The 23776-nt window shown below is 37.3% G+C and overlaps 1 protein-coding gene across 1 annotated transcript in view; it reads left to right on the top strand.

Annotated features, from left to right (window-relative positions):
• The window catches only part of NR1I2 (nuclear receptor subfamily 1 group I member 2), a 1633990-nt gene that overhangs the window by 709063 nt on the left and 901151 nt on the right, over window positions 1–23776 (top strand). Inside the window, exon 3 of the mRNA XM_044071501.1 lies at window positions 5907–6038. The gene's annotated coding sequence lies outside the window, so the exon portion shown is untranslated. The remainder of the gene's footprint in view (window positions 1–5906; window positions 6039–23776) is intronic.

Here is a 23776-nt window from a genome sequence, read left to right on the forward strand (position 1 = left end):
TGGTTGCATTCAAAACATTTAACCCTAGCTCCTGGATGTGTACCTGGACTAGTGGCATCCCCTGCTACTGGCAGATTCTGTTGTGGCATTCTGTGCTGCCCACCATGGGTTCCTTTAGACCAATGAGCATTACTGGGAGCCCCCTTCCTGTGCAGGGCTGCTCTGCTTGCCAGGTATAGGTCTCCCTTCTTCCCCAACTCATCTGAAGTAGCACATTGTTTTCAGCTAACCAGATTCTCATGTCCTCAGGCAAAGTGCTAAGGGCCTGTTCCCTCACCAAAAGGTCTGCCAGCCCTTCAAAAGTGGTGACCTGACATCCACTCACTCACCTATGGAAATAAGTGCTCAGTTCAGCAACATATTCACACACACTTTCATCTGCCTTGCGTCTATGCTCACAAAACTTTTTCCTATACATTTCAGGTGTTAGCTTAAACAGTTCTAAAAGACATTTCTTAACAGCAGTATAATCAAAACATGCAACATCAGACATTTTAGACAGTACAGTTACAGCTTTAACATGGAGTAAGGGGGTCAGGAACCCTACCCAGAGCCCTTGGTCAACTTCATACTGTTTACATACCCTCTCAAACATATGAATGAAACTATCAAATTTATCCCCCCCCTTTAAACTGCAGAAGAAATTTACTGACCTTTTGTGCTTCTGGGGTCCAGCTACTCCCTTCCCCATTACCTCCATGACTCTGGTGAAGAGTCAGCATCTCCTTCTCATGCTACCTCTGCTTTTCTTTTTCCTCAGCTTCCAGATATAACAGTTTCTCATTCTCCTCAGCCTGCAAACGTTGCAGTCTCTCATTTGCTTCTATTTCCACATGCCTGGCCTCCTTGAATTTTTAAGTCCACTGCAGAAAGGTTGAGCTGTCCATTCTCCAAGGGTATTATATTTCCAACTGCTTGTCTGATTGTCCTCCTGGTTGCTGTTTTTTGATGCAGCTGTAACAAAGGCTGCAATCAGGTCTGCCTTAGTCAGGTTTCCATGCACCAGTCCGCTAGCCTGGCACATCTCCACCAGCTAGCTCCTTGTCAGCTTTCCATACTCCTCTGCTAACATGCTGCTGCTCACCCTGACTAACTGAGCTAACAAAAGAAATAAAACAATTGTGATCTGAACTCTAAGTATTCACTGTGTGGCTGTTTTAGAGTACAAAAACACCTTCAAAGCTCACTGTACATAAGCTACAGGATTCACTCTTCCCACACCACTACAAGCAAATTAGTATTTGGCAACTAATTAATATGTGATGTGGATATCCCACCACTGCCAAACAATTAATATGTGACGATATCCCAACCACTGTCACCAATTAATATGTGATGCCCATGCCCTGGCCCAGCAATCAAGGAGCCTCAATCCTCACCACTAACACCAGAGAGGGTGTCTCATATATGAGGAAAGGATAACAAATACACACAGTAAAGTGCAATTTCCCTTAAGACCACACAGAAATCACAGTCAGTCTGAGGCTGATTGCTCCCTTGCTCTCCAGGTCCCCAATAAGACTCCCCACTGGCACAGCTATATGGTCCAGATCTCAGCCTAGCTGGGCAAGCTAAAGTCTCCAGCACCCTCTCTATCCAACCAGTGCTTCGTGTTCCTGCCCAAGTAGCTGACACACACACTTTGAGATACATTTATACAACCACACAGACACTCCTGGGGAAGGCTGGCACAGGTTCTTCAGCTGTGGCCCCTTTTCCCTTACTATACGGTAGTACCATGCCACCATCCAGCTAATAATTATCAGCTACTCAAAGGCCCTTAAATAGGTGTCCAATTATTACTATGCAATATTATTATCCAATTGGTAGTATGACTAAACAGTCTCAAGGCTTATTAGAGTGACTTGGTACAGGATCCTTAAATACATGAGATGTACTCTTAGAGCTTAACTTATCTCTACACAAACCAGCCACATTTAAAAGGTTTTAAAATATTTAATAATTAATAATTAAAACCACAAGACAATACTTTCTACTACACAGTGCTCAAAAGAGTTCAGAGATCACACAGAAATACTTAAAATAAATCAGTAGTACAGTTCTAACATCACAGATACACACTTAGTCTAATCTTTCTAGTTTCTAGCTATCCCTAATGGAAAATACAAGTCTAAGATAACTTATATAATTAAACAGGCAAAGTGCTGATGAGTTGGATGGTCAAGACAAAAATGCTTAATGCCTTCTGATTCCCTCTGTTTAAATTGCTATTGCAGTTCTGCTAAACATTACATCATTCTTTCACTTTCCTGGTGTTCCCAGGCTACACATTAACTGCATTTACATTCTTAACATTTCCCTTTTGTTATCTTGCAGCTGGTCAGGAAACAGAGCAATAAAAATACATTTGCTTGTTTAAATCTAGCAATTTAACTCTTGGCTAAAACAATAGAAATAATGTCTTCATCTAGACTGACTGGAGACGACTTCAGATCAAAGGGTCCCAACATGCTTTTACTGGGTCAGTAGAGAGCACTGTTGCCACATTTTTGTAACAGCATTTTTTTTTTCATTTAAGACAACAAGCCTGTGATTCACATTATTTTCTTTCAATTAGGAAAACAAGTCTGTAATTCAACATTCATATTTACAAATGACAGAATTATGTACCAAATTCTATTTGACTAGGCTGGCAGCCTTCACAAAAGCCATAATTAAAAGTGGGACAAAGGCCCAAAAATAAGGACAATTTTTAAGTATTGCTCTTACAAACTTATAAAGTTGATAGAATAACAGGTTTTGCAGTAGCATGAATTTTTCTGAAGGGTATGAAGTCTGAAACTCAAATGTCTGTCATTATTTTCTAACTTCAATGTTTAATGATTTTCCACTAATTTGCCATAAAACCACAATTTTATGAAAAATGGACCAAATGTATGAGGCAAAAACCTGGACATTCAGCGAAAATCTGTAAAGTTGAGAGGTATGCAGGTATGTGTGCCTGTGTGTGTGTGTGTGTGTGTGTGTGTGTGTGTGTGTGTGTGTGTGTGTCTGCGTGTATGTGTGTGTGTGTCTGTGTGTATGTATGCACGTGTGTGTGTTTGTGTGTGTCTGTGTGTATATGTGCGTGTGTGTCTGTGTGTATGTGTGTGAGTGCGTGTGTGTGTCTGTGTATGTGTGCGTGTGTGTGTGTATGTGTGTGTGTGTGTGTGTGTGTGTGTGTGTGTGTGTCTGCGTGTATGTGTGCGTGTGTGTCTGTGTGTATGTGTGTGAGTGCGTGTGTGTGTCTGTGTATATGTGCATGTGTGCATGTGTGTGTGTCTGTGTGTATGTGTGTGTGTATGTGTGTGTGTGTGTGTGTGTGTGTGTGTGTGTGTGTGTGTGTGTGTGTTCTTGAGTATGACTGAGTTAGGAGAGGCATAGACTAATGAGTAAAGACACCACTGCTAGGTCAGAAGGAACACTAGCCACCAGAGAATAACTCTGACGATGTCTGTCAAGGAGATTACTAGCCACCAAGGATTACGCTTGCATCTTATAACTTACTAACACTTACACATAATGTTGGTTGGGGAAGGACGCAAGACACCAGGAGCACTACATATTTATATATAGGGCCTTAAAGGCACTTAATTTAAAAAAACATGAAACAGGAAACCAGTAGACATCAGGGCTACTATAAATAGCATGCCTTAAAGGCACTAAAAGGATTCCAGCCCTGTACCATCCCACCTCCTGCAGAGGATATTAGTTCTGTATAGCACCATTAGACTACAGGGATTTAATGGGAATAATAACTGAGACTTGGGGGGGGGGTAAATAACAAAGCGGGGGGGTTCAAACCTTGCACCCTTTCCATAAGAAACACCAACATTAACCTGCTGCAGCAAGTTTTTTAAATTTATAATGAGGATTTTGGGCATTATTCAGTATCTGCAACAGTTTGTGAATTATGAAGGAGAGAGACAAGAAACATAAAACACAACTCTCAACTTTGTAGTGCAAGAAATCTAGATAAAGCCAAAATTAATGGTGGGACAAATGCACACAATCAGGGATGGATCTGAATTATTAATTTTACAAACTTAAAAAGTCACTAGAATAACAACTTTGCACTAGCATGCATTTACTGAAAGATATAAGTGTGAAACTCCAATGGCTGCTAATAAGGAAGACTGTAGATTCCTGTGATTTCCCAGGACAGGAAAAACAAAAACAATAAGTAAAATGGTCACACATGAAAACCAATTGGTTAAAAAACACAAAAAGAAAAATCTAGCAAAGCTAGACTTTCCACTGTGATACCTTAAAACCTCTCATATCAGAGGCAACATGGGATATATGCAAAATACCCTTTAAGCACATCAGGTGTTAAAGCTAAATGGCAATTCTGAATGTCCATGACTTTTTGTTTTACTTTTACTTTTAAGTCTATTTATGGAAATTTTAAGGACTTTCCACTGTGTGATACCTTAAAACCTCTCGTATCAGAGGCAACATGGGATATATGCAAATTACCCTTTAAGGATATCAGGTGTTTCAGCTAAGTGGCAATTCTGAATGTCCATGACTTTTTGTTTTATTTTTACTTTTAAGTCTATTTATGGACAATTTCGGTAAGGTGTCATTGTGTTGCATTATTTTGAAAAAATAAACAATCCTTTCATTTGTCTTTAATGAGCAACTCACTAAGGAGACATTTGACTAGGGATATTTGAAGTCATTTTGTGTAGGGTAGGCTGACAAACAAAGAAGTGACCTGAGGTTACCCCTGACAAGTATAGTGGAAACTAGCTTAAAATAAACACCTGTTCAACCTTTTTCATTCCCATTTAATTTTGTAGCTGCTATTTAAGAGATTAGGAGTATGTATTTTTAATCTTAAGATCCTAAGTGTTGTACAAATAGTCATGTTCCCTTGTAGACTGTATGTCTACACAGATGATTTGAAAAACAAAAGAGAAGCAAGGCAGAGGAATGGAAACTTGAAACCACCAATGTGATCACTTTTTAGGTCATAAGAAACTTGGCTCTACAGTCACACAAAGATGAGTTAGAAGATTGAAGGCTTAATCAAGTCCTACATGTAACACTTCTGAGCAACAAAAAAGAGATTTTATTTCATTTTCATTGCAATTAGCAGCTAGTCAGAGAATGAAGAATGCCAAATACTTTCCAGTCGGTACATCAAACATTTTGTAATGTGGAGTAAAACTGAGAGTCTTATATGCAGGTGCATCTAGAGTCATAATCGAGGGCAGTGTTTTACTAAAGGCCATTTCACTGTGACCATTTAACTAAATGTGGCTGAATGCTTTTATGTAATATTTGCATACTCAGTGACTTTAGTGCTAAGGTTGAGGAATGAACTGTCTTTTAATTTAAAATCTGTATTAGCTTACGGTTAATGTTAAGGTTTGGTTTAGGACTAGGCTTAGGCTTAGATTTAAGGTTAGGGGGGTATAGCGTGTAGGGAATATAAAGTGTATATATCACTAGAATTTGAAGAAAAAAATAAACTGAAACGACTATAAGGTCAGATTGTAAATTTATTGTAATAAAATAAAGCTTATGTTTCAAACTTACTCATTCTTCCTTAGAAGCATAACCAATGTTTTATTATAAAAATATAATCTGAATAGATTTCTTGTAATAAAATACAGGGTGTATTTTAAAATCAATCATTCTTCTTCAGAAGTGTAACCTGTATATTAGTATGCAGAAATTTACATTCTTTCTATATGGTCACTTAATTTTGTTTTTAATTTAAAATTGTTTAGTATAGTTCCAGCTGTTTAATTGGTGGATATTTTTCGATAGCACTGGTAGAAACTGTTTGTAATTCTGTATACAGTTGAGGTTGTGTTTTATGTTTGCAATCATTTAAATGATTGTGTTTTGTGTATTTTCATTTAATTGTGTTTTTTTTTTATTGTGCTTTTCAGCTAGATGAACTAATTTGTTTTTGGCAATGAAATCTTTAATGGCCTAACTCATAATCACAAGATGGAAACACTACCAGTTGTAGTACCTCACCTTGGCATGCTCAGAAGTAAACAGAACACACAGTGAAACAGGTGTGTATTCATTAGCATATTTGTGCCTAAATAAAATGGTAGTTAAAAGAAAGTACCAGTCAAGCTGATAACGATCGAAGAAAAGTGTAACACAGCAATTATGCTTACTTTCCTAATGCACAGTAAAAAAAGAACACCATCATTAATTAATAATAAATATTCCAGAAAGTTCACTGAAAGGTATTGGTTAAACATGTAGAAAATATTTTTGATAATATTCATATATTTAATATTCTAATTATATAACTTAAATTAATGCCTATTAATAAGGTCTGCATTCAGAAAGCTCATTATTTCCATGCTGTCTTTATTTCATATGGTGTGTGTGTGTGTGTGTGTGTGTGTGTGTGTGTGTGTGTGTGTGTGTGTGTGTGTATAATAAAACTGTGTTTGTTCGGATATTTGTTTAGTCAGCAAAATTTGGTCATTTAAGCAGATTGTCGATAGGTATACAAAATCGCACAATTCTTGGCATTGGGGAATTTGCTCCAGTGTTGTGCAGTCTCAGACTTAGTAGATTTAGTTAGCAGGAGGGGCAGATGACACAATATTTTTCTGTTTTTAAGTTTTAATTTTGCATACACCAAGCTTATTGTTTGATGCATTCATAATAGTATATCGATATTTGCATTGTCAACATTTTGAACATCAATGTTTGGGTCCTTTGATTAAATTCAGCAGACCCAAATATATAATATATATATATATATATATATATATATATATATATATATATGTATGTATGTATGTAGTTTCTAAGCGGTTGCTTGATCGTGGCTAAGACTGACCTCTGTATTGACTTCCAAAGTGCCTGCACATTGAGTAACAGCTTATTTCTAGCTCTCCCAGTGTGAAAACACAAACTCATCAGAGAAGGCCAGCAGACTTGTGTTTATGGGTAAATTTCAGTAAATGGCTAGTAATTGCACTGCCTGGATGCCAGGAATAAAGAAATACAGAAGACCTGGAAAAAAGCAGCTAGAAAAAGTGAGGAAGAAACACTGACTCGGGGAAGTTCTGCAGCTGTTCAGTAAAAAACAATGTAACTTAAGACATGACTTCCAGTAACTTACAGGAAGATATAAGACAACTGCATACAGACCTGGTTAAAATAAACAAAACACTGATGGAGTATTATATCAACGGAAATAACAAAAGGCTGGAAAATTTGAAAAAAGCTTTAAACAGATATTCAGATGAGATACTAAAGATGCAAAATCAGAGGTCAAAATAAAAAAAATGCTGGCTGAATATGAGACTGCTCAGGAAGAGATGTTTAAAAAAATAATAGAATTAGAAGACAGAGCACTTAGGGAAAACCTGAGATTTTCAGTATACCAGAGAAGCTGGAAGGAACAGAGCGCATTAATTTTATAAAAGCACAAATAAGCAACTGGACTGGCATTCCACAGCAGAAGTTGTTTGTTGAAAGGGCACATCATGCGTATGCTTGAATCCTGGCTATAAGAAAGTAACCTAGACCTTTAATAGTAAAGATGCAATCCTACTAAAAAAGGTACTACTAGTAAAAGGAGTTGATTCTGACAAAACTGTGGCATAAGGGCAAAGTACTAAAAGTGGGAGACAGTAGGGTGTTTGTGGAGAATGATTACTCATTGTACACCAGACAGAAGAGGAGAAAATTAATTCCACTATTTAGGGAATGTTGACATGCAGGTGTGAGATTCAAACTACTGTGCCTAGCTGTCTTCAAGGTATTCTTCCCTGGAGCAACAAAATAATTTTTTGATGAACTACATGCTAAGGAGGAAATATAGACATTTATCCAACAAAAAGTAAGCAGAAGGAGATTCTGCTTCTTGTTCTTCTGGTAACAAAAAACATAGAGGGACTGTACCTGTGAAACCTTTTCAACTCTTTCTACAGAAATGTTGGAGAGAAGCAAGAGAGCACAAGAGTTAGCTAGAAGAATTAAGAGTACATTGGAAATGAAGCAGAAACAAGATTTCAGAGATGAACAGTAATAAAACCAATAACTTAATATGGGATTACAATGCAATAGTTATATTCACTAAAATATGACAGAACAAGAAAATCTGGAAATATTGGACTTTTTCAGAATTTGTTGGACATGTGGGAGACTCTAAATCATATGCTCTACTTCATGTCATTAATGTTTGGAAAAGTGCTTTGGGGAGGGGAAGAAGAGGGAGAAAGTTAACTCTAAGTAAAAAATTTTTTTCTTAATATCAGATTTGTGGCATGTAGTTTTCTTTACATTGTAATGTTTTTTTCAGTTATTTTTAACTGTAATGGGGATTGTAAATGTGTGCTGCTGTTTTTTTTCTTTTTTCTTTTCTTTTTCCCTTCTCTGTCTTCTTGTTCTGTTTTAAGAAATGTAAGCGCTGCAATGTATAAAAAAGCATGGAATGATAAAAGAAAAATTAAAGTGCTTTTTCTCATTCTTGCATGAGGAAATGACTGGATTAAAGACATTAGATTGACTTAGTAACAGGTTTTAACAGAGAGCAAGTAAATGAAAAAGAGCACTGAATATTATGAGTCTTTTTAGTGAATACATGTATGCTCAGCTACAATTCTGCAGCTGGTTTTCATGTTTCCATGGAAACAATCTGATAAAGGGAAACTGGATACAGTCTGGTGGAGAGTGATTGGCTGAGAAAAAAAGGAAAAGAAAAGAGATGTTGGATAGGAGATAATGTTCTCTGAAAGCATTCGGAGGGTTTACCAGAGCAGATAATGTTCTCTGAAAGCATTCAGTGGCTTTCCATGGTAGTTAATATTCTCTGAGAACATTCAGGGGTTTTGCCATCTGAGACAGCTATAAAGATAAGACAAAACCAATCAGCACTTAGTAGACGCACAGGCTGTACCATGCGTCGTAGCATGGGTGAACTTTCTTTTAGGTTAACTCAAGTGTGTGAGTGTGGCTGTCAGTTTGGGACTTTTGTCCCTGTTAAGAGGGTTAAGCTTCAATATTTGAAGGTGTACATAGTTTTCTGTGTTAGTATTACATTAATAGGTTTTAGGGAGTATTGGGGGTATGTTTTTTTTTGTTTGAGGGCTTTCAATAAAACAAAAAAGTTTTATAATATGTGACATAGGCTTACATGTGTACGACAAGAAACAACTATATAAAAGTTCAACCTGCCAAACCGTGTATGCATGTAACACAAAAGCTGGAACTTGACATTTAACAAAAAGGTGTTGTACATAAAGGTGGGAATAAAAACTTTTTAATACAATGATGCTTTCTTTAATGTCCTTAAATGTAAATGGCCTCACAGGTAAATATAAACAAAAAAGAGTAGTGAACTGTATTAAAAAGTGTAGAGTGCAAATAGCTATGTTATAGGCGACACACTTAGAAAGAACTGAACAAGTGAATTTGATAAAGAAAGGTTTTCAGGATGGTTATTCAGCAGAATACCTGGGACAAAAGAAAAGAGGAGTACTTATATTAATTGCAAGAGGAGCTCCAGTAGCGATAGAAGAAGATAAGAAAAGATAGTAATGGCAGATTTGTAGTGCTAAGGGGTTACTGGCAAGGGAGGAGGATTACACTGGCTTGTATTTACATTGAACTTAAAACTGCTATAATGGAGCTTAAGAAAATTTTCGGAGAAATAATCAGTTTTCAGCAAGGAATATTACTTATAGGTAGGGACTAGAATTTGATTTGCAAAAGTGAAGATGTGTCTGGGGGCCCAGAAAGGAAAATATAACAAAGGAGGGTAGATTTTTGAAGAAATTTGTGAAAATGTTTGGCAAGGAAGATGTGAATTCAGTAATAGGAGTTCGGATTGAATTTACACATTATTCCCCAAGATATAAATATTGGGCTAGGCTACACAGAATTTACATTTCACAGGAACATGTGCATTTAATTGAAGGTCTTGATATCCATCCAATAAATATTTCAGATCATGCACCAATAATAGCTTAAATAAAAACAGAGGGTAATGAAATAAAAATGAGACACTGGCACTTTTCCACCTGTCTGTTGAAAAGAGTGGAATTTAAGGAATGGGTAGTGGAGACTATTCAGGAGCTGTTAAAGAGGAAAAAAATTTCTTCTGAAAAATAAAGCTATGGAGTGGGATAAAATTCAGGTGGAGTTTAGAAATAGGGTGGAAATAAAAGAAAGGGAGCTATGGTTAAGAAGTAACAAGAATTGTTTAGAGGGACTGACAGCTGTTAAAGTATTGCAGAATCAGGGGAATCTCACATAACAAGAAGAGAATCAACTGCAGACTGCTAGGTAGAAAATAAGGGATTACCTTAATAATATGCACTAGCTTAGATAAACTGCTGTTAAGCAACTGTTTTTGATAATAACACTAGAGCACAAAACATTTAGCACAGTAACTCAGGCAACAGAAAGTAGAAAGGGCTGTCGCCAAACTTAGGGAGTCTATAGCAAAGATGGTAACAAGAGATCCTGTAGAGGTATTGGAAATATTTCAGAAATTCTATGAGAGTCTCTATACAGCAGAGAATTATGAAAATCAAGAAAAGATACAAATGGAAATGTTTATGGAAGAATTAAATTTACCAAGATTAGAGATAGATGAGACTCAATTACTAACAGTTAGGATAGGAGAAGATGAGATAAAAATTGTGATGTATAACTAATCTACAGGAAAGTCCCCAGGAATTGATGGTATTCCTGTGGAAGTTTGGAAGTTGGGGGGAAAAAACTGATAAAGAACTGGAAGGTTTTGTTTAACAATATCTTAAGAGGAACAGAAGTACCACCATCCCGGAAGAAAGCATTGGTAGAGGTAATACCTAAAGTGGGTAAAGATCCATTAGATCCAGCTCCATATAGGCCCATTTCAATAATAAACCATGATTATAAAGTGTCCATGTCTATAATGGCTGAATGTAATGCCAAAACTGATAGATATGGATCAACATGTTTTTTTTTTAGGTGGGAAGCAAACATTTGACAACATTAACAGAACATTGATGATCCTGGGGGAAGCAGAATGTAAGAAAATACCATTGTTGTTGGTGGGTCTTGATGCAGAGAAAGCATTTGTAACTTCTGGGAGTGTGTTGAGTTGGTGGATTTTAAGGATTCCCTGCATGATGCACTGTCAGAGATGCTTTGTGGGCAGATTAGTCTGACAAGGGAGATGATTTTTTTGAGCTATGATACAGAATTGGAATCGCCTAGACATGGTAAGACCTTGCTGTGTCTAATAATGGTGGCTACCAAAAAAAGCAATTAATAGAAAATGGAGCTTCAAATCTAAACCAACTATACTGGAAGTAGTGAATACAGTAATAGAGATAAAACAACTGTAACTGAGATCTTTAGAAAAGGGTAGGAGCAAACTACACAGGAAAAAATAGGAATTGTGGGAACAATACATAACAAGGGAGGAATGAGGTCTTAAAAGACTGTAAGACTTAAATGAGTTATATAATGTTTGCGTGAGAAAGAGTGGGTAAGTGTTGTATAATGTTTGCAACTGGGAGTGTATCAGTATGTTTTGTGATGTAAAATGCTTGCAACTAGCATTATGTCAGTATAGTTTGTTTTCATTTATATAAATGTATGATTGCCTATGTAGTAAGTAATGCTTTAATAAAGATGTTTCTTGTTAAAAAACACAGGAATTTAATAATTTATGTAATATTGCTTAGGTTATATGATATATAGCAATATATATGATGTATAATGTTTGTAATGTTAATATAGTTTGATTACTTTTATATGAATGTAAATGTGCCTATGTCACAAGTGATAATAAAATAGAGGTATTTGAAAGAAAAAAAGATTGACCTCTGTATTGTCAACCCACTTTGGTCAACAATGCAGATGGTCAGCAGTAGTGCGATAAAGGATAATTTTGTGATCCCAGAGTTAGTATATATAATTAGCAGGGTGTGTGGGGAGAGCAGCCTCCACATACAAATACCGTTTTTATGAATGCATTTTCTGAGGAGTAACACACCCTTGTATCTCTTACTATATAAACTGTGAGATCACACAGCAATTTCCCCCACTGTCACATGACGACAGTAAATGCACAGAGATCTACTCCCAGTGTCTAAATATACTAAAGCTAAGAGAGCACAGCAGTCTGGGGGAAAACAAACTTCCTTAACCTCTCCATCACCCAAAATCTGTAAATATTAGCTTCTTTTGCTAATAACTAAAAATATTAACTCTGAGATTGCACAGCATTTGGGGAGATAATAAACCTGAATTACTCCCACCCTACTTGCTGTTAATCTCAGTAAATAAACAATTATCATAGTACTCCTGCACACCCACTAGCTACTGATCTTAGTAAATAAACAATGATCCTATTACCCCGCCCACCCACTAGCTACTACTCTCAGTAAATAAACAATGATCCTATTACCCTGCCCACACACTAGTTACCAGTCTCAGTAAATAAACAATGAGCCTGTTACCCCCACCCACCCACAAGATACTAATCTCAGTAAATAAACATTTATCCTATTACCCCACTCACACACTAGCTACCAATCTCAGTAAATAAACAGTGAGCCTATTACCCCCACACATCCACAAGATACTAATCTCAGTAAATAAACAATGATCCTGTTTCTATTAGCATAGCATAATACTTGTAATGTGCAAGTATTATGCTATTAGCATAGCATAATACTTGCAAATTACAATGAAACAGAACTGGCAATGTAATGTGTTCATTAAAACAGTTGTTAAAAACACAACCTGACCAAGTAAATTACTTTGTTTAGGCTACAGGTTGAAAGAGAGTAGTTATGTGCCTACTAGAAGCAATTACTGATCCAGCCTTAACCAGCCTTAACCACCTTGGCTGAAATGTGTAGACAAGATCTGAGCAGGTAGTTGCCACTTACAGCAAGGAATTTAACACAGAAAACTGTATAGATGAAAAAGTAAAAGCTAATATGTGCATCAGAAAGGACAGAGGAACATAGATGTATAGGATTTTTATATGGTTCTAGAAAAGTCTCTCTCTCTCTTTTAGTAATGATATGCAAACACAGCTGTGTACATGTCATTCAGAGTCACGCATGCTAAAGCACCAGAAGCACCTTCTACCTTACCCAAATATTTTAGGTCATTTCAGGTTCTTCAGGTTATTATAGAACTTCCGTTTTATTACAGATAACTGTGCTCAGAGCCAAACTTGTTAAGGAAGTAACCGAATGTATTGTTTAAAACTCCAGACTCTGTAGTTCAGCAGGCAGTCCCTTTGCATTGCCTTTTCCTTTCCTTTTATAAGCAGTGTTTGAATTCTGCAAGTACACACATATCTACTGTGTGTATATAGGTGTGTGTGTGTGACTGTATGTGTGTGTGTGTCGTTAGTAGCTGACATTCCACTTCATCATCAGCAATTTCAACAATGCTAGAATGCTGACTGCAAAAATAATAAAATAAGTGAAAGGTAAACGATCACAAAAGGAACACATCGCTTCCTTTTGTGATCAGTAAAAAAAAACTAATTTATATATACTAACTTTATCATATAAACAAAACCACAAGGGAAGCACCATTAAGACAGACACAGTCAGTGTTCCCTGATTCTCTAGTTCCTGCACTCAGTAAGTCCATTCACTAACTTATGACAGAGAAAGCAGCTGTCAAAAAGCTGTGCATTTGACAGAATGCTCCCTCACAATGACTTCTGCAGGGTGTAAGAAGCTGCACTTCTAGAGGTGGCTTGAAGGACCTGCCCTAAACAGAGGAAGTCCTCTCCCCCATTATAAAGGAGTAGGTCAGAGAGGGAAAGAGAGAGAGATAGGAGCCATTTTGTCAGAGAAAAGAAATACTGCAAAGGAATACTACACAGGCAGAGGTGAGAATAAGTACTGGAATGCTAACCTGGCTGGTACAGAGATGAAGTACTGGAGAGACATAACTGCTGGAGTTTTTAGGGAGTAAAACCAAAATGGGTTACCCTCTGTAAATAAAGCACACTTGAAATACAAAGCAGTGTCTCCAGTGGTTGCTTTCGCTAAAAAATATATATGGGTCTGTGGTGTTCCATAAATGCCACATCTGACTGTAATTCCATTCGTCATATCCAACTGATCATATCCTGATCACCACAGACACTTTACAAACTATTCCTCCAGTAAACATACACCTATAGCACATGAAAAATAAAAGCAGAAGATTACAGAACAGTGAAAAATAGAATCAAAGCCTTTGCACAGTAAAATATGATCTCTAAATAGATAATACCCTGAATGACATGCATAATCTAAGCCCAAAAAAGAATGTTTTTTGCAGGTGGCAAATCCCCCTGTATCCCCCTGTGCTATTTCTCCCCACACACCTCACAAACTTAAATATATTGATTCCAAGATTACACGAGTGAGGAAAAGAGCAGAACTCTCCTCGTATACATATCAGAACACGATTAAATAAAGCAGTGATGTCTCAGGTTGCTGCTTTGACAAAACAAGTTCTCAAATATGTGTGTGTGCATGTATGTATTCATATATAATCTAAACCAAGGCAGTTCATAGTCCTCAAAAGGGAGTTTACCCACTAACCAGCACATCAAACCCCTATATGCAAGAAAATTATCAGTTTTAAGTCCTAACTCTATTATGCAGTAGTCACATCTAGCTGTCCCTTGCCCTTCCCTAAGCTGTTTCTAATACTTAAGATTGTCCTGCATTTTAATCCAACATAAAATATGCTGATATTCCTGACTCCTGTGCAAAGAAATGGCAGGAGGACCAAAAGTGGAGTCTACTCTCTTATCCCCAGTTTTGTCAAAGACTTCTTCTTCTTTCGGCTTTTTCCCGGTTAGGGGTCACAACAGTGGAACTCCGGTCCGCTAATGATTGGCAGTAGATTTTTACGGTGGCGAGGTGCCAGCCCGATGCCCCACCTTCATCGAAGGCACACCCATTCACGCATGTCTTTCAAATGCTACTCGACCGCAGGGAGGACATGCAGACTCCACACAGAAGGCGCTCTAGCCGAGAATCGAACGGGAGAACCTCTTGCTGTGAGGCGACAACACTACCGCTGCACCATCGCAGCTCAGTTTTGTCAAAGACTAGAGAACAAAAATACTGATAAAAAAAAAAAAAACACAGAAATTTACTACGTATATTAATAAAGCATACCAAGAAGTTAAAAAGGAAAAAAAATAATGGCAGTTCCAGAAAGTGAAAGTGTAGAGTTGTGTAAGCTGAAATTTAAGTAGAATGAATTGAATTAGTATGGCACAGAAAGGGCTATATATGGAGAATGCTACCACAAAGTGGAAAGTCATTTGGTGGTGAAGGCTGTAAGGAGAGATGTGTTCTAGGCTTCAGCAGGGCAGATGCTATATAGAAAAGGCAATGGTTTCTCAGAGAAGTTTAAATTAGGACTAAATAGTGTGCTCTGAACTTTTTTCTTGCAATTATTACTGCACTTGGCATTTGTAGAAGTATTGATAGGCTGTCTTCTTAAGCTATTTTCCTTCCATGGGGCTTACTCTAATGAAAAGTGAGTAGTATGCATGCACAAATATCTGTAGTTTGTTTTCTCCTAGCTGACATCCAGGCAAGTTATTTTTTCAGTATAAGATTTGTATTATTAAAAAACTGTAGCTAAATTAATTCCTGCCATTAAAATAAACTTCAAACAGGTAAACAACCCCCTCAGATTATGGTGCTTGGGGCAAGGCACTGTGAGAAGACAGTTTGCATCTATAAAGTCGTAGGCATAGCTTGTACATGTTATTTTGGATTCCAGGAAATTCTTTCTTTCGTTTTCATCATAACAGTAGAATGTAGCAGCATTACACAGAATATGATCTTCTATTTCTGTTCATTGAAAGGTACAGTATCTTCCCACTTTTTTTCCTAGGAAGTTTAAAAAAATTGAAATAAGTCTGGAAAATAGTCACTGGTGGCAATAGGTCTTGCCTCTTTTGGCTCCAAAATGGAACTTGTAACATAAAAAAACTAGACTTGGAAGAAAATGTCACACTTACAGGGAATAGTTTGCCTAATGTATAGAATTCTAATGCTTTGCTGTAGCTTCCTGTTCCTTTGACCATTTCAGTAATTTTCTTTACTATTGCATTTTAGTAAGAAATTAACAGTGATTCAGCTTTCTAAATGGAAACTGGGGCTTTAAAACGTCTGAGTGCTTACTTCAGAAATAGACTTTGCCATACAATTTGATGTCTCAGCTATATTACTGAGTTACTTTTGCTGATTCTTGAGTTAAAAAATGGAAAGCTCACGATGTTCCTCTTCCTTGTCCTACTGTCACCTCAGTTTAAATAATCTATGTGCATTTGTTAATAACAAACTGTTTTGTTGTACATATATTTCACAGTTCTTTAAGATCAATGTGACGTCTTAAGGCTATAATGATGCTAATAACATTAAAATCATTGTTGTTAGTCCTCTTAGGTAGGTAAAGTAGACATCATTTATGTTTATTATTCACATTTCTTAAGTTTCCTAAAAGCATACCTCAAACTCTTAGCCCAAACATTTTGGACAGAGCCAAATATAATGGGGAAGCAAATGCCCAAAATCAGGGACAGATTTTAAATATTGCTTGTATCAATTTAGAAAGTTGCAAAATAACAGGTTTAGCATTATCATGCATTTTCTGAAGGAGAGAAAGTCTTAAATTTAAATCTCTGCCATTATTTAGTGACTGCAACCCCAATGATTTGTCAGAAAAACAGAATTTTTATAATGCACAGACCAAAAATATGAGGCACAAATCTAGACATTCTGCATACTTCTGGACCATAGCTATGTAGGTATACCTAAAACAGTAACTTTAGATAAAACTTGCAAAATCTGTGGTCATTTTTCTCAAGGTACTCAACAGTGTAAATTACAAAAAATATACAAAACATACAGAGTTTGCATATAGTATGCACATAATGAGCATATTAACTTTACTAAATTCCTGAAATTAAATTATAGGCTTGCCTGCATAGAGACGTTTTAATTTTTTAACGTAAACACCATACTGCAGTCTAAAACAACTTAGATGAAGAGTCAAAGAAGTAGCAGCAACAGCATAAGCGAGAACTTTGCAAACAGCTTTTTCCGAAGTGAACCATATGAATCTCTCGCAGGTCTCCCAGATGAAATTAAGACAACAAAGTCGCATAGGACAGCAGCAGGTCTTTCAGGAAATCTCAGGTATTATATTCCTTCTCCTAATACTATAAATCATAAAACATGACTTGCATCTTTAAATGCATACATTCATTCATTCTGTGATATCCTGCTTAATCTATTTTAAGATTCTGGGGAAGATGGTACCTATCACAGTAATTACTGTGTACAGAAGGCACTGGACCTGATACTCAGCAGGGTGAAAAACTATCTCAGAATGTGAGCATAGCTGTAAAAACACACACATATACATGAGCATGTGCATATGGACACATGGCCACTTACACACACATCTATGGGCAATTTAATGGATATCCATTCACTTGCATCACATTTTGGGATCTTTAGGATGCAACAAGAAAACACAGCACCAAACAGAACCCCAAGTGGATGCAAAGGGGACATGCAGATTCTGCATAGGAGGTAACCCAGGTGAGACCAGAACTGGAGCACTAGGTGCTTTGAAGCAGCAAAGCTAACTACAGTGTAACTGTAGCATCCTGTAGTTTCTAGAAAGTTTTATGTGAAAGACATTGTTGTAATCTATAAGTGAGGTAAGTAAGACATTCACTAGTTTTGATAAATCTGTAGGTAGAAGGTGATGTTGCATCTAGGTATGATTCTCAGGTGGTGAAAAAGCAACTTTAACCATCACAGTAACCTGACTTAAAAATAAAAAGGCATTGTCACAGATTGTACCAGAAGTGGTCTTTATTATCCAAAGTATACATCAACAAAAAAATGCTACTAAATGCTGAATGGTAAGTCTTAGGGTGGTACGGGTCACTACGACACATTGAAAGCTGTCCTACTAGAAGTGTGTGTATGGTATAACATTTAATTCTGGAACAAGATTCTTCTTCTTTAGGGAAAAAAAAAACAAAAAAAATCATCAACTGTCTACCGTCAGTAAACATAAAAGCTTGACCCATGCAAACATACTTTTTGATGACTTCAAGCAAGTAAATCCTAAACATTTTTATCAACACTGTTTTTAGACATTTTCATCATAGATTTGGGAATGTCTTGTACGTCAGGCATAAGTCACCTCTCAATAAACCATATGAGATGGAGTAAAGGGATAAGGCCTTTAGTTGTTCTGCATAAGACATGTGTTTTCTGCTTTGTATTATGTTAGTGAGAGACCTCTGGGGCCACTCCAGTTGGTGAAAGTGCCTGGTTAAGTATATGCAGAAGGTAGCATTGTACTTGATTATGGGCCTGATGAAGGCAGAGTACAATGGCACTATGACTTCCTTTGATCCTGATGCCATGCCTTTACTTATAAGTTGAGCCATACAGAAGGATATCCTCACTACCATAGCTACCTGGTGGTCAAAGTTTAGGTTACTATCTATCTGTGTTCCTAGGTCCCTCACCACTGGGTCTACTTTTAGGGTTGTACTATCAATATTATAATTAGCAGGGATATCTGATTTACTGAAAGGTATGATTATGCATTTTTTAGCATTTAGTCTCAGACTATGGTTTTGGCACCAGTTGTTTGTCATTTTTAGGCCTGTTTGTAGGATGTCAATATCTTTTGGGTAATCAGTGATTGCTCCCAGCTTACAGTCATTGGTTACTTGGTAAGACAGATGATACTAACATTAGCCTTCATTCAGAGAAGTAAAGAATCACCAACCCAGGTGGGACTTGCGCACACAATTCCGAGTTACAGAGGCTTATGCATTATCCATTAGGCCATTGGGCCCATTCAAATGATTTAGCATTACTCTGTGAGGATGTTTAATTATTAAAGGTAAAGAATCACTGATTCAGTGAAACTTGAACCCACAATCCCCAGCTGTGGGGGCTGATGCCTTATCCATTAGGCCACTGGGCTCATTCATAAGTCTGCATTCCAGTGTAGATATTGCCTTAACTCCGAAAAACTGAATGGTATAGAATAGTGCTAGTAGTTGACAGTAAATGTATAATAACAAGGCCAAAAATAATTAAATAATTTAGTTACTGTCTAAACCAAAGTAAAATAACTTGCTAGCTATTATAATGTCAGTAGCCTTTATTAACACATAAACCCAGCTGCCTTATGTTTGTGCTTCAGCAGAACCAGCTAATAGTGATATGACGATTCCATGGCATTGTGTAAATGCACAGTGCACCTGTAAATTCTAGTATTTGTTATAGTGTTACAGCAGATGGGTGTCAGTCATGCTGCAAAAATATACCATCCATAGTATTTCACTTATCAGGTACACTTAAAAGTATTTCCAGAGGGGAAATGTCCATGTAGTGGTAAAAAGTATTGTATGAAACATTAACTGAAGAAGCAGAAATGGAATTATGAAGGGAGAATTCAGATAGTGTATGCTATATATTAGCAAATACAGCATCTCTGAAAACATTAGGGCATATGTTCAATGTGTATGCTGACTCTGTATGTCTCTGCTTGATATTCTTAAAAGGAGCCTAGCAACAAGCATTGTGAAACAGTACACTGGTCATCTAACTATATCTGAATATTTTCGCATAAGCTATGATGATGATGATAGATCAGAAACAAAATAGAATGTAAAGGGACTTTGTGTAATTCCTGTGCATGTTTACTGCTTACAACGAAGCTAAGCCATTCTGACACAAGCTGTGCATGCCTTATATTTTCCATTGTGTATCATAAAAGAATTAAACTCAAGGAAGAAGGGAACATTGCTTCTGATGCATGTAAGCGAAGATGCAAAATATTTTATAATCTCTTCACTCCTGACCTAGATGCATTACCAAAGCTACCTGGCTCAGCAGCTCATGTGACCTCTTCCTTTCTGAATGCTTCTGTTCTGCTCCTACTATGACTGTCATTTCACATACTGTCCTGCCTTAGATTCTCAGAATCTCAGATTCTGTTTCAAGTGTACTAATTGGAACAGCGGCAAACCCAAAAACTGAATGTGTTTGAGTTCTCGCTTCATGTTTAAAAAAACACCTTTATGAACCTCTTCTATCATAATGTCACACAGTTAATACATTGTAAGCAGAATTCACGTGGGCAAACATGTAGCAGTAAGATTCTTTTGATCTGTTTTCTTGTCATTCATTTTTACATTTTAAGTAAACATTTTCAGTCTTATTGATGGGAAACAGTCCCTGAAATCCACAAATGGCTGATACATCTTTTGTAAGCCAAGTTAATTCCAAGAACAGCTGTTGTGGTAGATGATTTTCTTCATAATTTTTGTGAAATTGCTTACTAAGCAGGAATTTGAGTGAGGAAGACGTAAGGGGGTTCACTGGACTCAATTTCAAGCTCTAAACATACTGTTGTGCTGTGCGTGTGCATATTTTTTGCCTGAATCTTGTCAAGGCATGCTTAATTATTCAAATCCTGGTGCTAGGAAAGGTGTAAAGGCAGACCTAATGCTTGTAATGTGACAATAACTTTTGTGCACATTAGCCATGATGTGGCAAGGCTTAGGTAAAAAATTCAGGTTAGAAGTATTTATAACCCACATTGGAAAGAAATTTAGACAGCTATAAGAATTTCTTAACTTTATGATGTAACCAAACATGGCAGGGAAAATAACATTGTAAATAATGTTCTGTATATGAATGACTATGCTGTGGACATGGGTATGATTCACTTAATGTTTATTTGCTTCATGTATTATTCTGAGGAAATCAAACTAGACCAGAACTCACAAGGCACTGTTTAAAAAAGGTAAGCATGCCTAATAGGTCTTATTTAATTAACAATAGATAAACAAATGAATAAGAATAAGAAATATGGAAATAACGTCAAAAGAAATGAAAGACAATGGCCCAAAATCAGTAACAGATTTTAAATGTTGCTTTTATACACGTAAGAAGATTCTAGAATAACTGTTTTTGCATTCGCATCATTTTTCTGAAGAGTATGAAACCTGAAACTCGAATGTCTGTTACTATTTTGTAACTGCTACACTCAACAATTTGCAAGAAAAACATATTTAATGAAAAACTAACCAAAAAATGTGAGACAAAATTAGGGACATTCGGGAAAATCAGGGACAGTTGAACAATATGAGAGGAGATGTAGTGCTAAACTAGCATTCCATCTAGTTATTTTAAGTTATGTCAGATACTTTTAATATCTCACAGTATCACCTTTAATGCTGCTCTTGGGCTGATTACTGTCAATTTAACAACATGTGTTCATTTATTGATTTCTTTTTTTTCATTATTTTCCTTAGATTGACTTTCTTAGTAACAGGGCTGGCTGTAGGTAAATTGGCACCCTAGGTGAAAAGGCTCCATGTTTCATTACTAGAAGTGCATGAGGTCTATGTCTGTACCAATTTAAGAGCTTGACTTGTAGTCTATTACTGCATTTATGATGTTTTACCATTCAGGTTGTTGCCACTGAATTTTACATTCATTCCAGCTCCATTGCATGGAGGGTTAAAGTTCTGACAGAAACCCAAATGGTTGGGGGGGGTTCTAATAGGAAAGTACAGCATTTTTTGACTAATCCATCCCAGGAGGGAGGAGTGGGATTACTGCCTGTGAGTTATCAGCCCCAATAAAGGAAGCTTGCCATAACCTTAAGGCCAAATGCCATTAAATTCAACACAGGGTAGCAATGGTGCTAACCAAGACTAGCTACAGTGATGCACATGGCATCAGCAGTTGTGGGCAGTTTGGGTGTTACAAAATATCTGTCATGTAGACAATACCATATGAGATGCTACAAGAAGCCACTGTTTGTGTGATGTGCCACTTAGCACAAACGGCTTTGGCTATGCGCATTTCATATACACTAGAGCGGCAGTGCACAAACCGCATGAATGGGCCAACACATAGTGGACAGGACCCAGACAGCCACACACATACACTGGATACATTCAATTAATACTATTGGTCATCATGCAAACACATTTCATGGCAGTGCGCACTGTCGTCCAATGTGGCTGCATGATGGTAAGCAATATGCAACACTTTCAAATGTTGCCAGTCCAGAAAATGCCACGTCCAGTAAGCACAATACCTGCAATTGGTGGAAAAACATTATTCTGTATTGGTCTTGATCTGTGATAAACATGGCTGGCATTTCTGGAGAGTTTTTAAGATTCCGTGCTGAACGATGGGGTGTCCAGGAGTCCAAAATATTCGTTGGACTCCTAGTCAATGAACATGTGCCGAGGCTGTTGCAGAGGGACTATTGTGGTTCAGATTACAAGGCAGAGGCATGGAATAGTCTGGCCCGGGCTCTGACCAGTGCTACCAGTATCCCCCACATTGGTGAACAATGTAGGAACCTCAGGATGAGGAAGAGGGATACCGTCAACCGCTGGATCAAGGAATGTAGGATGGGGCACCCACAGGTTTGTAAGTGTCACTTACAGAGGCTACTTGTCAGAGTTAAAAGCTGGATATAGTCAGGATTGGTATGCTTAATGGTATTCTGTTGTGCTCTGTTTCTTCTGCAGCTATAACAGACTGAGCACTGAATGTGCGAGCCCATGCTGCTAGATTGGCATGGATGTGAGACTCATGTGCTATGTATGCATTGCACAGTGGGGTTAATTTAGCATTAAAAGTTATGACACATTTATTTGTTACTTATACAGTTGTATCAAACTGAGCATTCATTTCTTAACTGTAGTATAGAAGTATGCATGCATTACTCTGGAGGGCAAAACAACAGTTCATTATTACAAAGTAGTCACAGGTTGTGCCTTCAAAATCCACACTTCCCAAGTATATTAAATATATATTATATATTAAATATGTTAAGGTTTCATCAATATTGCAATGCAACTTCAGAGCTATAAAGCAATGTCACAACTGCCTTGCTGTAAACTGTAATCGGTATATTTGGACCACTCATTTGTGCAATGTATGCACACATCAAGGATTGCTGACTGCAGTCTGTAGTATATTGTGCATCTGTTAGAAGCTGGGTAGTCTGAACAGTAAACAAAGGTATTTGTTAGGAGTTTGTAGTGTAAATACTAAAGGTAATAGACTACAGTAACATAATTGTATCAATGCTTTGTCTATAACATATGAAGTTACTAATGTTCTCCCTTTTTTCTGTCAACCCAACCATTTTCTTCCTTTTATTTTTTTTTATTTTTTTTTTAGGTTTATTATTTTTTTTGTGTTTACTTTATCATTTTTTGTTTTTTTCCCACAGCACGGTGGGGTTTGACCGTCCCATGGGATCCACCTGCTCCCACTCCACTGGCTACAGCACTGCTGTCCAGCATATCTGTTGTGGTACCCCTTCTGCTGTCTCTGCACAATCTGGCCCCTCAGGTAGCTCTGCCCCAGAGGACAGGCCTGTGGTTCCCTCCAGGCACAGTGACAGAGGGGTGAGTTTATCACCCATGATGAACTACCAGGGATGGTGCATAGAACTGTGTGCTGCACTGTTGGTGCATGCCTATGCCGGCTGAAGACACTGCTCTCCATCATTGCAGCCATTGGTGCAGTGAGGTGACAGTGATGGTAGTCCAGTGGGTGAGGACTCAATTCTCACTGTCACCCAACTTGACATCCATGTATTCATGATATCCGCACCCTCACCCCATCCATGGTGTTCAGCCACCTCATGTGTGCTTCACTGTCCCTGTCTCTTGTCTTGTTTGTCTTATCTGTCTGAAATTGCTTCCTCACCTGCCCAA

Source organism: Protopterus annectens, chromosome 5.part0, assembly GCF_019279795.1.
Source record: "Protopterus annectens isolate FY-2018-M chromosome 5.part0, PAN1.0, whole genome shotgun sequence".
Taxonomy (NCBI): domain Eukaryota; kingdom Metazoa; phylum Chordata; order Ceratodontiformes; family Protopteridae; genus Protopterus; species Protopterus annectens.